The 16,681-nt window shown below is 41.5% G+C and overlaps 1 protein-coding gene across 4 annotated transcripts in view; it reads right to left on the bottom strand.

Moving 5' to 3' along the window:
• Positions 1 to 16,681, bottom strand: part of FILIP1 (filamin A interacting protein 1) — a 306,718-nt gene that overhangs the window by 155,315 nt on the left and 134,722 nt on the right. Inside the window, exon 2 of one of the 4 annotated variants that reach the window (XM_077289879.1) lies at positions 12,245 to 12,333. The exons of the other annotated variants lie outside the window; for them this stretch is intronic. The gene's annotated coding sequence lies outside the window, so the exon portion shown is untranslated. The remainder of the gene's footprint in view (positions 1 to 12,244; positions 12,334 to 16,681) is intronic. 4 annotated transcript variants of the gene reach the window in all.

Genomic DNA, 16,681 nt, shown 5'->3' with positions numbered 1-16,681 from the left:
TTATCGTGCCTAAACAAGATGTGAGGATGGTCCTCGAGGCTTACCACAATGGTGCTGGTCACTTTGGTTGGAAAAAGCTAGAAGTACTTCTGAGAGAAAGATTTTATTGGGTCGGGATGAGAAAATCAATCGAACAGTGGTGTAGAAACTGTGGCCCGTGCAACCTCAGAAGGAACGATCAAAAGAGCCAAAGAGCACCACTGCAGCCCATAATCACCAAACAACCGATGGACTTGTAGCCATGGACCACGTGAAGTTGACACCGAGCCGGTCCGGTTATGTTTATGCCTTAACCATCGTGGACCATTATTCACGCTTCTTGGTAGTAGTACCCGTAAAAGATCTGACAGCAAAAACAGCAGCCAAAGCATTCCAAACGTACTTTTGTAGACCCCATGGATATCCGGAACAGGTTCTCACCGATCAGGGTACAGCCTTTGAATCAGAGATCTTCAGAGAGTTCTGTAATATGTATGGTTGCAAAAAGATCCGGACGACGGCCTATCATCCACAAACAAACGGCTTATGTGAGAAGATGAACCATATTGTGATAGACCTACTAAAGACTTTACCTGAAACGGAAAGGAATCAATGGCCAGAGAAATTGCCTGACTTGGTGGATCTATATAATCATGTTCCGGTGAGCTCTACCAACTGTACCCCAGCTTACCTTATGCGTGCAAGACCTGGCCAATTACCAATCGATCTAGAAATGGGAATTCTGAAACCAGACGCAGAAGTTCAAGACTCCAATTGGGATATCGTACGGCAAAAGCAGTATCGCCAAGTGCAAGAGAGTGTGGAAAGAAGCCTTCAGCAAACCAGAGAAAGACAAGAGCGAACTTTCAACCAGAATTCTCTAGCAACTCCATTAAGACCGGGTGACCAAGTACTCAAGAGGAATCATCGAACCAATAAACTGGATAATCAATGGGAAGCCGTACCCTACACAGTTTTACCAACAAGAATGGATAATCCTAAAATGTGTCTCATTAGCAAAAACGGAGGTTTAACATCTGTACTAGTGTCAAGAGACAATCTTAAATTATGTCCGGAAATGTTGAAAGAGCCAGAAGTTGTCCAGCCAGAACCAGAAGTTATTCAACCCATTCACGGTGGACTTGCCAACCCCATAGTGGTGGAATTATCTTTAGCAGAGAGAGCAGATACTATATCTGCAGTAGACAGTAGTACACCACATAAAGAGACACCGCTATTACATAGATCCCAGCGTAGTACCCAGGGTCAATTACCGGCCAGGTATGCGGATTACCAACTATAAGACTATAGTCATTGTTATCGTTCTGTAACGTTTAAGCCCAGTACCTACAGAGACTTACCTGTATGAACTTCTTGCATATTCTTGAACTTTTTATCAGCCCGGAAACACTAAATCAAAGCTCCGGAAAGACTGCTTTGTGAACTTTGCTTCCTAGTACCTTCAAGGATAGAACTGTATTAATGGACGCTATTTGAAGTGACTTTTTACAGAATTCCATTTTTTTGTTTCTTTGAGTGGTTTTTGTAACTTTTCATTTTTAAGACTCTGTACATATCAATTGTTATTTCAAAATGTTATCGTCCCACAGTCCCGGAGTACTGTTCTTAACTAAGGGGGAATGTGGCGCCCCTAGGGGTATTTGCCACAAAAATAGTTATTGACACCAAATACAAATACTAAAATAGCAAGACTGCACTACCATCTCCGGCCAGAAGGGGGAGCTCCAGAGACTCACCTTGATCTATTCCGGTCTGAGAAAAGGACTGGCAGTTGGGTTGAGGAGCTGAAAGTGAGAGGTCGTATAACTGAACTCCTAACAGCCCTATGATGGATTATAGGCCCATAGTACCCATAGTAGGAAAAGAGGAATAGAGAAAAAGGACATTCTGAGAACCGGGTAGCAATAATCACTACCCAGAATAGGCGCAGAGACGGATACCGGATCCGTGGCTATATTCATTATATATAATTCAGCAACCGGAAGGACGTGAGGTGATATCAGCTTCACTAGGGTAAGACGCAGCAACAGACACAGAGTTCAGCGGTACTCCCAGAGGGGGTAAGCCGACAAAAAGGACTCGGGTTGTCCGTCGAACCAGAGCACAGAAGGGACAGATTGGGTCGGCAGCCAGTTCACATACAGCAGCAGGGCCATACAGAAACTGCGCATAATAAGAGGTGGAAATCCTGACAGGGTCAAAGTAATTCAGAGTTCTTATACAGACTCCGGTGACAGTATTGGTTGCGAATCCCTTTTTGTTGAAGTAAACTGGTTAAACGTTTCAGCGCCTCAGTCTTTAATTTGGACAATAGCCATCGATCCAGGATCGGGGTCATCACAGCTGGGAGGACCTGCTGCTTATCAAGTAAGTGTCTGTTCCTTCATGATATCCCTTACACTGTGCATCGCCTGAGGCCACAGCACCGGGTCAAGCCACTAGTGACATCCCCCTCAAGAGACAGACCTCATTGATCTGGTGCTGGGTACCTTGGTCTCCTGGGCGTCACACAGGCCTATCAGCTCACTTCACTAGTCTATCTTTTCCCAATCCCCACTTTCTAAATTTTCCTCAGAATCTGGTCCCTCCTATTCATCTGTCTCCACATCCTCCATGCACCTAACAGCACTTGGTAACTGTACTTTGACAGATAGTGGCTGGTGACCGGATCATGCAGTTTATTTGAAATGCTCCATTTATTATAATTATGGCTGGACCACACACGACAAGAAGTTTTTACCTATTGTGCCCCCCTATATCCTTATAGAATGTAAGCTTGTGAGCAGGGCCATCACTTCTCCTGTAACTGGTGAACTGTGTGTTACTTTGCAATGTTTTTATTGTCTGTACATGTCCCCACTTAATCGTAACGTGAAGCATAATTTGTTGGCTCTATATAAATTAAAATTATTATTATTATGTCAGCTTTCTGTGACTAATGCAATCTTCTGCAATGTGTAAAGAAGTGTCTGCCATTTCTGTGGTGATTCACACTAGTTGATTTGCAATTTGTTAGAATTCACCTAGGCCCTGCGAATTTCACCAAATTCAACTCAACTTCAATTCACATTGAATCAATGTGATCATCTATATTCAGGATCTGTGTGATATGGATAAAAAATACACTTGTGCGTATCGGGGCTAAAGCTGTCTATACACATAGTATAATGGTTGATCAGAAAGAAGCCAATCAATTTTCCATAGGATCATTTATATGAACAATCCATCAGATATATCACAGACTAATTGTCATGCTGGGTGAAGGATAAGTAAGTGAACAACAACGGGAATAGGGAGGGTGAGCCCGAACACTAGGGAGAAGGGGAGTGGAGACCCCTAGGCAGATCTAAAATCACCCTGTCTGCCCTAAATGTCCCTATATAGGTTCTGCATCTATTGCCGAGCAGGAACTTAATCCCTGCCTGACCCTAGCAAAAGGCCCTATCTAGGGAGGGGATGAGGTTTGGGGTAGTCAATCCCCACTAAAACTAAAGACAGAGAGTTAAGACGGATGGGGAAAACACTTAGCTTGAGAAGACAACCGAGACGTCCCACCAGCAATCCTCCAAGGGTCCTCAGGGAAAGACACTAGACGACTGCTAGAACCTCCTACAAGACTAAGGCAAGTATGAGCTAATACCTGCTAATGCTGCACCATGCTGCAGCAATTAAATGTATTTAAACCTTCAGCACAGGTGTGTGATTAGCATCAGAAGGTGGAGGTAACTATCCAGTCCTGAAGGGAGAAGGATATCACTCCATAACAGAGATGCAAAAATCAAGAAGGTGCTTGAGCTAAATGCAAAGACCTTCTACAGACGGATCCAGGATGACTGTCTGTCACACCTGACATACAAGTGACACTAATCTGGCAGATTAAGCACATTGCAAATGCAAATGGCCAATGATCAGAAAAAATCTAGCCCCCAAAAAATTTGTTAGCCATGACAACATTTTTTTAAAATAAGGTCAACTAAAATTACCAAGTTTTAAAGTGTATGGCCAGATTTAGCATTATAGTGAATAAAGTTATTCCGAGAATAAATGGTAATGGGTGGGTCAGTGACAACATCTCAGTGGCTTGACAAATGTGGCTGAGACTCTTAACAGATGGAACTGTGTATGAACATGGCAGATACTTTGAATTCTTGATCCAAGCATACACAGATAAGCTGAAGGTACTTTATTAGCTGTCGTAGTATAATATGGTCAGTGCTGTGATCTGCATGTCAGCTGCAGCAGATTATCCTGGCAGTCAAATAACCCCAATCACATTTTATGCAGGTTAGATTACACCTCAGTGATCTGGGAAAAGGAAATGCCTTCAGCATGGGCTAATATTAAATTCTCAGTACACAACGGACAACAGATGTAATGTGATGGATGGGAAAGTCTTTTTTATATTTAGAAATAGCCTTATGCACTTGTTTTGACCCTTTGAAATTTACAATCATTCATTTTCTAGAAAAAAAGATAGACAGAAATCTTCCTTTTTAAAGTATAATTTAATTTACTACCTACAGAGCCTAAAGATTAAAATAGTTAAATATTACAAAAAAAATCAAACACAGCTGGCATGAAGATGTAGCAACAGAGGGTGCAGTGGAAATCGTCACACCCAGATCTGGTTCTTGGGGGCCCAAAAAAGCCTTTGCATCAATTAATAAGAACTAGTATTCTATGTATCAGCATGAGAAATAAACGCGAGTCGGCACTGCTCAATATTATTACATTGGAGCTTGTGGAATCACATGACATATCGGATAGCACCAGCCCGAGTTATATGCCGGCTGCTCGCCAGTGTGAGTGGACCAGTATATCATTTAAAGTGATTCTGATTAACTCTATATGAACAGCTAAACTTTTATTAGGATTTTCCTGACATATTATTAGTTGCATTTTACAGCAAAAGCTGTGGTCTGTAAACAGCTTAAAACACAGCAAAGGGATCTCAATGCTGAAAGTTATTATTCAGGATAAGGGAACAAAAAACTTTCCAAGGAATTAGTTATAACAAAGAACATGTTGAAGTGGCTTAAATTTGGTACAGTGACATTTCCTAGACCTGGATCTAAAAAACTGATGAAAAGACAAGAAAATTGGTAAGGTAGGCTGCCAAATTGTCTAAAGCAACATTATAGGAGCTGCAGGAAATTCAGGAATAGTACTTGTTGTCAACTGAATGTGACAACAATCTCCCATGTTCTTCATATTTTTGGCCTGTGGGGAAAGATGGCAAGATGGAAGTGTTTTGATAAAAAGAAAAACATCCAAGCCAGGCTATGTGCTGCCAAAACCTACATTGTTAAAAGCATGTGCAAACATTTATTATGTTCTGATGATACCAAGGTTGAACTTTTTGGCTGTAGTTCCAAAAGGTATGTTTGGCGCAAAGCCACCGTGCGCACCAAAAGAACACTATACCCACAGAGAGCATGGTGGAGGCAGCAATATGCTTTCGTGTGTTTTTTTTGGCAGCTGGAACTGGAGATTTAGTCAAAGTGATAGGAATTCTGAACAGTTTCAAACATCAGACAAATTTGCACCAAATTTTGCATCAGGACTCTGCTAACAAGCAGAAGATATAAAGGAATTTCACCTTCTAGCATGATAATGGCCCTAAGCATACCTCCAAACCAACAAAAGAATGGTTTTGCCAGAAGAAGATCAAAGTTTTGGATTGGCCCAGCTGGTGCCCAGAACTGAACCCAATTGTTTGCGGCTAACAATCATTTTTGCAATTGGGTTTCATTAAAAATGTTGCAACATTCACTTTCTATTGCCTCTGTCTATTGATGAGTGCAGAAGTTAATGGATAGCCTGCAAGTCAGTCCGCTATGACAGTCTGGCGTGGAGTCTGTAAGTTATCTGTCTTTTTCTGAGATCTTCTCAACTGATTTATGACTACAGAGCACAAAGTTAAATGTGAAGTGGGAAAAATCTGCAAAAGCAAAATGGTGCAACATTTTTAATGAAACCCCATTGCAAAAATAATTTCTAGCCTTAAATACATGTATAAAAGTAAAAAGAAAATTGTCCCCAAAGGTTAACAACCCCTTTATTTCTAAAGGAAACTGCTTGTTGACATTTTCATCATCTTTTCTGAAATAAAATGCCTTTTTAACCTGAAGGATTTAGAAATAAAAACCTTCGTATTCAAGGACAATAAACAAAGCCTCCTGAAGAACCGTGCATGGGACTATTTCCTCTGGGATATAATATATTGTCTGGTGCATTCAAGCCAATTAATTATTCAATGTTCCATATAAGTATAATTAACGGATGTTGTTTAAGTTTATACGAACAGCAGGAACATTTTATGGCATGCACCGTAACAATAAAGACAGATAGCTGAAAATATTAACCAGTGGTGGACAATGTCATAGGTGTAGTCTATATTTACAGTGCTCCATGAAACTAGAAATATCCTCCCTGTAATAAGGTAATACCTTGTAATAGCCAAGCTATGTCTGGTCTGTCCCTATGTTTTACACTATATACAGTAGTGCTCAAAAGTTTACATACACCGGCAGAATTTTTGCTTTCTTAGCCTTTCTTCAGAGAATATGAATGATAACACCAAAACTTTTCCTCCACTCATGGTTAGTGGTTGGGTGAAGCCATTTATTGTCAAACTACTGTGTTTACTCTTTTTAAATCATAATGACAACCCAAAACATCCAAATGACCTTGATCAAAAGTTCACATACCCCATTTCTTAATACCGTGTATTGCCCCCTCTAACATCAATGACAGCTTGAAGTCTTTTGTGGTAGTTGTGGATGAGGTTCTTTATCTTCTCAGATGGTAAACCTGCCCACTCTTCTTGGCAAAAAACCTCCAGTTCTTGTAAATTCCTGGGCTGCCTAGCATAAACTGTGTGCTTGAGATCTCCCCAGAGTGGCGCAATGATATTGAGGTCAAGAGACAGAGATAGCCACTCCAGAACTTCACATTGTTCTTCTGCAGCCAACGACAGATCGATTTGGCCTTGTGTCGGATAGTTGTCAAGTCGGAATGTCCAAGTATGTTCCATGCGCAGCTTCCAGGCTGATGAATGCAAATTTGCCACTAGTATTTGCTGATAACGAGCTGCATTCATCTTTCCTTCAACTCTGACCAAGTTTCTTGTGCCCTTGTAGCTCACACATCCCCAAAATATCAGCGATCCACCTCTGTGCTTTACAGTAGGAATGGTGTTCCTTTCATCATAGGCCTTGTTGACCTCTCTTCAAATGTAACATTTATGGTTTTGGCCAAAAAGTTCAATTTTGGTCTCATCACTCCAAATTACCTTGTTCCAGAAGTTTTGAGGTTTGTCTCTGTGATGTTTTGCATATTGTAGGCAAGATACTTAGTGGTATTTGCACAGTAATGGCTTTCTTCTGGTGACTCGACCATGCAGACCATTTTTCTTCAAGTGCCTCCTGATTGTGCATCTTGAAACAGCCACACCGCTAGTTTTCAGAGACTCCAGTATTTCAGCTGATGTTATTTGTGGGTTTTTCTTTGCATCCCAAACAATTTTCCATTTGTTAATCACAGTTTGAACGCTGCTGCCTGGCATTATCAATTCCTTGGATATCTTTTTGCATCCATTTCCTGTTTTATACAGTTCAACTAACTTTTCCTGTAGATAAGCTGACAATTATTTTGCTTTCCCCATGACTCAGAATCAAGAAATGTCAGTGGCTGGATGAAAGATGCAAGAGTCTGTCTGGATCCCAGAAACTCACTCAACTTTTATGCACACACACTGATTACAAGCAAACAGGTTACAGGTGAGGATGTTACCTTTAGTAGCCATTCAAACCCATTTGTGTCAACTTCTGTGCATGTTATCAGGCCAAAATCACCAGGCTATATGAACTTTTGATCAGGGTCATTTGGATGTTTTGGGTTGTCATTATGATTTAAAAAGAGAAACCACAGTAGTTTGACAATAAATGGCTTCACCCAGCCACTAACCATGAGTGGAGAAAAATTTTTGGTGCTATCATTCATATTCTTTGAAAAAAAATCTGCAGGGGTATGTAAACTTTTGAGCACAACTGTAGATAACATTAGTATTAAGAAACAAATACATCTTCCTGCTTAGTGAGGCAAAACTGACTGCTATAGGGAATATAGTCTTCATGGACCTCTTTTAAATCGCAGGTTTACTCATTTTAGCCACATCCATTGCTGACACCCATAATATCATGCATATAACATGTAATTTCCATAGAGAAATACATCAGTAAAACGGCTTTATAAGAATGAAATAAGGTTTCAAAAGGATGCAAGGACAAAAATGGTATTGTTAAATCGGCACAATTCGTAAGCAACTTCTCTTAAAGGAAATTTGTCACCAGATTTTCGGTACCTACTTTGAGAGCAGCATGATGTAGAGGCAGAGAGCATGATTCCAGAGATGTGTCACTCACTGGGCTGCTGTTTTTATCAGCAGTAAACAATCACTAGAGGAATAGCAAACCTGCTGCCATTAAGGCCAACCACACACTCACCAATGACTGGCAGCTTTCTGCCTATGCACAGTATACACAAAAACTGCCAATCAGTTGGGTGGGCATGGTTATGTAAGGAGATTGACATACCGTCCTTGTTCCCCCTTGAAAAAACAAGTTTATGTGGTGTAGTGTGAAATATGAAACAAGTTTATGTGGTGTAGTGTGAAATATGATGTATAAGTGTTAATAATGTACAATGTAAATTCTAATACGTGCTGTTAGTGAAAGAATGTGTTGTGCCAGACAGTAGGCCAAGATTAAAGTTATTATTTGCCTTATAATAGCGAATGGACCTAAGGTCCATTGTGAGCAGTGCTGCATTCTGGGATGTGTCCCTAAAGTGAGAGGAGAATGAAAGGAAGGGATAGCAAGATCTGGAGCAGAAGTGACAAAGAGACAGAGTGATCGTTCAGAGACGTGTCCTGGGGGCGGTAAACCAGAGTTTACAACTCGCAAGGTAACGGGCCTAGACAGGACTGAGTATATGATTTTATCTGCAGCAGATAAAACTATGAATTTATCAAACCTGCAGCAAGCAGTGCAGAAAATGATACATTGCTGAAATCAGCTTCCCCAGGGTGAAGGATCACTTTAAATGGATTCTGTTACCAAGTTTTTTCTTCCCTTTCTGAGATCAGCATGATGCAGGAATCATGCTGCTTTCAGACTTGGTAGCAAAAACCCAGTAATGAAAAGTGAAGACCTTCGCGGAGACCGAAAATCGAGTCCTTCAGCAACTGAGATGGCCACCACTGTGACATGGAGAGCACTTGGTAAATCTAATCCACACTCCCTTTGCTTTTTATTGTGCTGTGGAGGCATGACTCAGGCTTACTACTGCTTCCTGTGTCACCACAGCAGCCATCTTGGATACAGGAAGACCAGAGTGCCAAAGGAAAAGGCAAAACAAAGGGCATCAGGTTGGCATCATTACATTTCAGCACAAGAGTGGACGGTTGCTTTAACTGTTTCTGTTTTTCTGAAAAGCTTTGCTTAGTAAATCTCTTAACCAGGGTTCTGGAGTTGGTAAGCCAAAGTTCCGACTTTGACTCCTTTATTTTTCTAAACTCCAACTCCTTTATAAATGTCCATAAACTAGTATTAACAAAGAGAGAATAACGAATGTACTAGTTATACCTTTTACCTACACGGCTTTTAGTAGCCATTCTCACAGTCATTGAAGCACAGAGCTGTGTGAACATGCTGTAACTGAGGGGTTAGTCTCATTTTAACACAACTGTGTTAGCTATCCTCAGCTAATGAAAAAATGGAAAGATTGAAGCTTGGAGGCAGGTTCTGTGCAGACAATTTTTCCTTGGTTCATTGTGAAAGTTGATCTGTATAATATATATTTATAGACAACTGTAGTGTAAAGTTTACCAAGATCATGAAGGATGAACTTTCTCTGAACTTTTCTCCTCTCCTCATCTGGATGCATAGTGCTGCGCGCACATGTCACTTTTTGTTGTGTGGATTTGTCACAAAACCTGAAGGGATTCCTGATGCCGGCAGAGTGAATGAGATTCCGGAAGTGTCATGCACACGTTTCAGATTTGGTGCACATGTAAATCTGCAGCATGTCGATTCTTTCACCATTTATGCAGTGTTTTTTCAACCAGTCACTTCAAATAAATCAGTCAAAAACGCAATAAATGCGGGTCTAAAAATTATTGCAGATGTGATGCTTTTTTGTAGCATTTTTTACATGCGTTTTTAGACAGCAGTGAATGCTATGGAGATACATAATAATAACCTATTTGGCCTCAGTGTCAATATAAGAGTTAAAAGCCCCCTGGGCACATTTACATGGTCACTATCCTCCTGCATTGTTTATAGGTGTAGTAAACATATTACAATTAGGGATGGGAGGACTGATGGAAGTTCTGGTTCTGGTTCCTGCCCTTAAACTTTTTAGAAAGTTTGGTTTGAGTACCAGAACAGTATCTGATCTTCTCTCACACTCTCCCTCTCGTCCAGAGCGCAGAATGACCAGGAACACCTGAAGAGTAGTGACATTACTAACGTCCCTGCTCTTCAGAGGAGCCGGGTCTTGCTGTGCTCCGTGAGACCTGGCGACTGTGAAGAACAGTAACATTACTGATGTCACCGCTGTTCAGAGCCGCTGGGTCTTCAGGATCTGACTGTTCTGATCAGTGGTCACATCAGTAATGTTACTGCTCTTCATAGTCGCCAATTCTAAGGGAGCGCAGCATGAGCCGGGAGTGGCTACTGCTAAAGCCCATGGAGCATCAGATTAAGGCTCCATAGACTTTGGACGATGGATTCGAAGGAACTTTGTGGGATTTGCTGGACTACTTCAGACCTGGGAGGGAACTTTTTTAACATAAATTGGTGAACTGGGACAGGGTCTTGTTTTTATTTCTCTCTCTTTATGTTTTTCAGGTTACCATTTGTGGAGTATGTCAGATTTGGTTTACTTTGTCAGACCTGTGTGGGAACTTTTTTTTTTTTAAATGAAATGGTGAATCAGGGAAAGTGTGGGGGAGTGTTTATTTAAATAAAGATTTTTGTGTGTGCTTTTTCTTTTTACTTACTGGGTTAGTAATGGGGGTGTCTGAGAGACACCGCTCCATTACTTACACCAGGGCTTGATGTTAGCTGTATTTTTAGACAACATCAGACGGTTCAAGAGATGGCCTATAAAGAGGTGCCTCATTACTAATGTGCCACACAAGAAACATCTCATGATGGGTAAAACCAGTGAACTGTCCCAAGACCTTCGCAACCTTATTGTTGAAAAACATACTGATGGCATTGGTTACAGAAAAATTTCTGAACCACTTAAGGTTCCAATGAGCACTGTTAGGCCCATAGTTCAGAGTGGCACATATAAGAAGAAATGTTTGATGCCTTTTGCATGTCATATTTAGTAATCTTATAAAATGCTAGCGCTGCTTTTCTGAAATGTGCTATGAGCTGCATCAAACATGTACAAGTCAGATGAAACACTATCACACAGTGTCTATGACTAAGGGTGCAGTATCGCGCCAGAAATGGGTAAGGTTTTTAATCCACTCCCCTGTTTTTAGCTGCACTTTATGTCTGAATAAAAGAACAATCATTTTCACCAACCTTGTTGGAGTGCCTGAGAAATCCTTTCCTTTTCTAACTGTTCACGGCTGAGTTCACCAGCAGGATCCGCACCCACCAGGTTTCATTACTCCCAGCCTCAGCATACAGCTTTCAACGCTATGGTGAAGCTCCCTGACTCTCTCTTCTGCAGATGGTGTATAATATCTGTGGCATCTCCAGAGCACTACCTCATCATGTAAAACTGTCCCCCGTCATACTAATTCTAAACATTTTTGAAGATGTGCTTCCTCAAGAGAAAAGCTCTAATCCTCTCTGACATTGTTATGCCTTAAAACAAAGCAGATGAGGTGAATCAATTACTTTACTCAGTTCAAATCTGTATAGATAAACCTTTATGTTACAAATGATTCTTTCCCTAATCCTGAATTGCTTGTTTTACTTGCGTTCCCCATAAAATATTCAAAACATGTCATAAAAAGAAAGGACAGGGACCTCCAAAAAAGGGGGAGAAAACACAGCATGGATTCATAAATAACGTAGTGGGGATATCAAAGTAACCAGACCTATGATGAATTATAGAAATTAACCAGCTAGAGGGCAGTATAAAGTATAATAAAGAAGGTTCCAAGAAAGTGAATAAAAGCTTAGCAGAGTTGTTATACATGAAAAGGTTATATTACCTATTATAGGGGAAGTCAGGAGTCAGTAGGAAAGCGGTGTCCCCTCACACCCAATGGGAGCCGTTTCGCTGCTCGCTTCTTCCAGGGGCCTGTCAGACAAAGGGGGACCCATTGAGGTTTAAATATGCCAGTATCCAATTAACACTCACCACATCATCGAGGGCAACACTCTCGAATTGACTTCGGGACTGCATGACGCCTGGATTGTAGCCGAGGGGACTTCCAGAATCGTACTATGTGAACCGCACTGGAACGCATAATGTTGTGTTTTCTACCCCTTTTTGCCTTTTTGGAGGTCCTTCCCCTGTCTTTTTAAGACATGTTTTTATGTTTGTAATTAATAAAATAATATGTTTTTACATTATTTTTGGTTGGAATCTTTTCTGATCTAATGTGCTGTAAAAGATTAAGTTGTGTTATGAATATTGAAGTGTCTAACATTATATTTATTGATCGGACATATGGAAGTAATATTGCACCATGGGTCTAAAAACTTGATGCATCACAATTACAAACCTCTCATTTTACATTACTAAAACCGAGTGTCCTATCTGATAAAGTTAAGGGTAAGGTGATGACACAAATCAGATCAATATTTACATGGTCACCTTGACTGCATTGTTTAGCACATGCATATATACCAGTAGCCCCGCATCCGGGTATATGATGTCATCTAACCTTACTTCTGGGAATTCAACTTTGACTTCACAATAAATGTGAAAATTCACTTCCTTGAACACAATAGGTCTGTTTTTATATTGCATTCATAGGCAAAACAGCTCAAAGGAAACCTCTCAGCAGCATTTCACCCCCAAATTATCTATATGCAAGTGGCTCTATCAAAGAAAAGGCCAGCAATACCTTTACATAGCCAGTCCTTTCCTCAATTACTGACAAACTAGAATTTAAATGTATATGCAAATTAGGCCGACAGACTAGGGTTGACCTGAAGCCTCTGTCACTCCAGCTCTATTTCCCACCCAGCAACACGACCTCCTTCTTAACTGATAACTTCCTTGCTTGAAGTCACACAGCATTCTGGCTGTGGATAGGTGAGAACTTTCAATGTTGGGAATAAGCCTTTAAGTATGAAGTAATTCCTAAGCCTCAGTCCTTACCTTGACAAGCCAGAGATGGTATGTCACTCTCCATAAGGAGAAACGTTACCCCTTAGACCCCAGTCCAGAGCCTCTCACCTAGCCAAATCAGATCTCATGCTTCGCACTGACGAGGGCCGACAGCCCAAAACACCGTGTCTGCGAATTGAGGTACTGATTTGGCTTTTATTCTAAGTCATATTGTACGACTCGTTAAAGGGTTGATTGTGACTTGTAGGATCGCTACTTCCAACAGGTGGCGCTGTAGAGTTAAGTCCTCTTTTTCTCAGAAGAGGCAATTTGCATATTATATTTCCCAGAGGAGCATTGCACGGCGAATAAGCCTCCTTACCTTGACAAGCCAGAGATGGTATGTCACTCTCCATAAGGAGAAACGTTACCCCTTAGACCCCAGTCCAGAGCCTCTCACCTAGCCAAATCAGATCTCATGCTTCGCACTGACGAGGGCCAACAGCCCGAAACACCGTGTCTGCGAATTGAGATACTGATTTGGCTTTTATTCTAAGTCATATTGTACGACTCGTTAAAGGGTTGATTGTGACTTGTAGGATCGCTACTTCCAACAGGTGGCGCTATAGAGTTAAGTCCTCTTTTTCTCAGAAGAGGCAATTTGCATACGAAGTAATTCCTGTCATTATTAATGATAGCTACTATCTTAACTATCTTAACTATTTATGGATTGACTTGCATAGAGAGTATTAGGGGTCTGTATCCTGTGGCTCTCCAACTGTCCCAAGTAATGATAGTCTGCAGATGGGACCTCTGTGCTGCACAGAATAAATGCTATTAACTACTGCTATTACATCCATTAAGTGTGTAGATCGTCACTGATTTTGGCAAGGGTTATTAAGCTTTAAAGACTTTTTTTAAATGTTTGTAGCAGGACATGTAATGGCACCACACTCTCACCATTTCCTCATAGCTGGAAGCTCCTCATCTCCAAGCAAAAAAAGCTATACTTAAACCCAATTAACTATGTGTAGCACTATAGCCTGTGCCCGTGCATGTTGTCCCCTTCTCAATTCATGCAGGAACGCCAGCTTTCTCACCAGCCCGGTCCCCATGATGTGGTTCCCGATGTGCTCCCTATCCTCTTCTGTAGTACGCGATCCCCTGCTCTTAAAGGGGCAGTGTGAGCATATAGTAAAATGCCCTCAGCCTGTAGCTGAGAGGCGTTTAGTATAATTAGTACAACTGCAAGATGGCTCTCAGCCAATTGCTGGAAGTCATCATGTATAGAAAACTCTCTCTCCCTTAGGGAGTTGACAAGCCATGTCCTGAACCCGAATCCCGGGTCCCGGTGTGCCCATTGTCCTGAACCCGAATCCCAGATCCTAGCATGGCCAGTGTCCTGATCTCAAATCCCGGGTCCCGGTGTGGCCAAATCTACTTGCACCACCGTTGGGAGTAACATTATGTATGCACATCTCAATCACATACTATATATGCATTTTTCCTAGTCAAAATTTGATACAATGAAGTCCAAAATCCAAAGTAATTTTCATCCTTAATTCCTATCTATTTGATGTCATAATCTAAACTATTTTTAATATACTTAAATTAAAAATTCCTTATCCTTCTCTAACTATTACTGTCTACCAGCTTTCTCTCTTTTTTCTCTATTTCCTTTCTGATGATGTTGGTTTGAGAATGCTAGTGCATGCTGGGATACTCAAACGACACGTCATTAGGGGGTAGAGGTTGCGGTCACTGCTGTAGCCTCTGCCCCCTCCCTAAAATGAAGTGTCATCAGTTATGCTTGTTTCAGAAGCTGGGCTAGTCCCTATACGATGCACAGAGATAGTGCGCTCTCTATTGCCCGCTCATCTCAGTAGTGAACAGATCGCAGTGCAGAATACCCGATGTGCAGAGTCCAGTGACATCAATTGCGGGGGTGGTCTCTGCACACCAGGTATTATTCAGGAAGCATGCTCTCACCCTGGCTGGTTACTATTGATCTGAGCCAGCAGCAGAGACAATGCTGTCTTTATGCACATTGAACATCATTCAGGGACTAGCCCAGCCCCTGAAACAAGTGTCACTGATGATGCTTCATTTCACGGAGAAGGCAAGGGCTGCGGCAGTGACAGCAGCCTTTGTAGCCTGATGACAATTTGATTGAGGATCCCAGCATTCTTTGGGATTCTAAAATGAAGTGCCATAAAAAAGGAAGTGGAAAAAAAGGGAAGGAAACTGTTAGATAGTGTAGTTAGTTAAGGATAGCAAATTCTTAATTCAACTATATTAGAATATAGTTTAGATTGCGGCATCAAATAGATTGGAATTAACGATGAAAATAAATTTGGATTGCGGACCACCCCTTTAATACACCATAAAAATACTTGAGGGAAAAAAGCCCTTCTTTACTTAGACAATAGTGGTTGTCACTGCAGAAAAAATAAAGGGCCAAATTTTGGTATGTTTTTGTTCTTTTTCTATGGTGACTCCAATTTTTAAGTAAATTGCAGTTTAAAAAGTTATTTCATCTTAAACAGTTTATCATCTATCCTGCTGTGAAGAATATGGAAAATATAATTTCATGTCCATCATTTGTATCTTATTTGGCATGTGATTATAAACCCCCCTTAAGTGTGTAGCTGTAACAGAACACCTATCTCAGCAGTGGGGTCAGGACTCAAAAGGCTGGGAGTGACAGATCTCACATCTTGAGCCCGCTAAGCTAAGAATAAAGGACTTTCTTGCCATGTAGGTGCCATGCAGTGTAACTGCTTTGTTGAGTCCGCTATGATTTCATAAGAAGAATATGGACACACCGATTACATTTTCGAGATCCCTGGAATGGACCAAACGCCTTCCAGGGTCTCAATCGATTCTAGCACCACAGGGTGGTAAGATATGTAGCATGGCTAATAGGGACTAGATAGACTGGATAGCGAAGATGTGTTTAGCCTCAACGCATAGCAGGGGCAGTGCGCCGATACAGTTACATTCTGCAGCAGAGCAGGGAGAATCGATCTCCCTGCTCTGCCGCTATGGGGCCCCTGAGCAAGCGAGGGGGCCTGTGCCAGCAGTGGGCCCCCCGCCTGTCATCGCAAGGTCACCTGTTTCGGCATTTAGAAGATACAGCTGACTGCATTGATGAGGGAAGGAGCGCTGCAGTACACTCCTTCTCCCGTCAGCGTCTGATGTCACCGACGCCGACACTGACAGCGGGCGCGATGACGTCAGTACCCGGCGCCCGCTGTCAGGAGATGAGCGGTAGCTCGGAGCACCGCAGGAACAAGGAGGAAGAGAGGTATTTATTTATTTTGTTTTTTTTATGGGGTGCTGCCTTATACTAGAGGGTCTGCCTATGGGG

The sequence above is a fragment of the Ranitomeya variabilis genome, chromosome 2, assembly GCF_051348905.1.
Source record: "Ranitomeya variabilis isolate aRanVar5 chromosome 2, aRanVar5.hap1, whole genome shotgun sequence".
In the NCBI taxonomy this organism is placed as follows: domain Eukaryota; kingdom Metazoa; phylum Chordata; class Amphibia; order Anura; family Dendrobatidae; genus Ranitomeya; species Ranitomeya variabilis.
The sequence above is the reverse complement of the archived record's forward strand: the minus strand, read 5'-3'. Positions and strand labels throughout refer to the sequence as shown.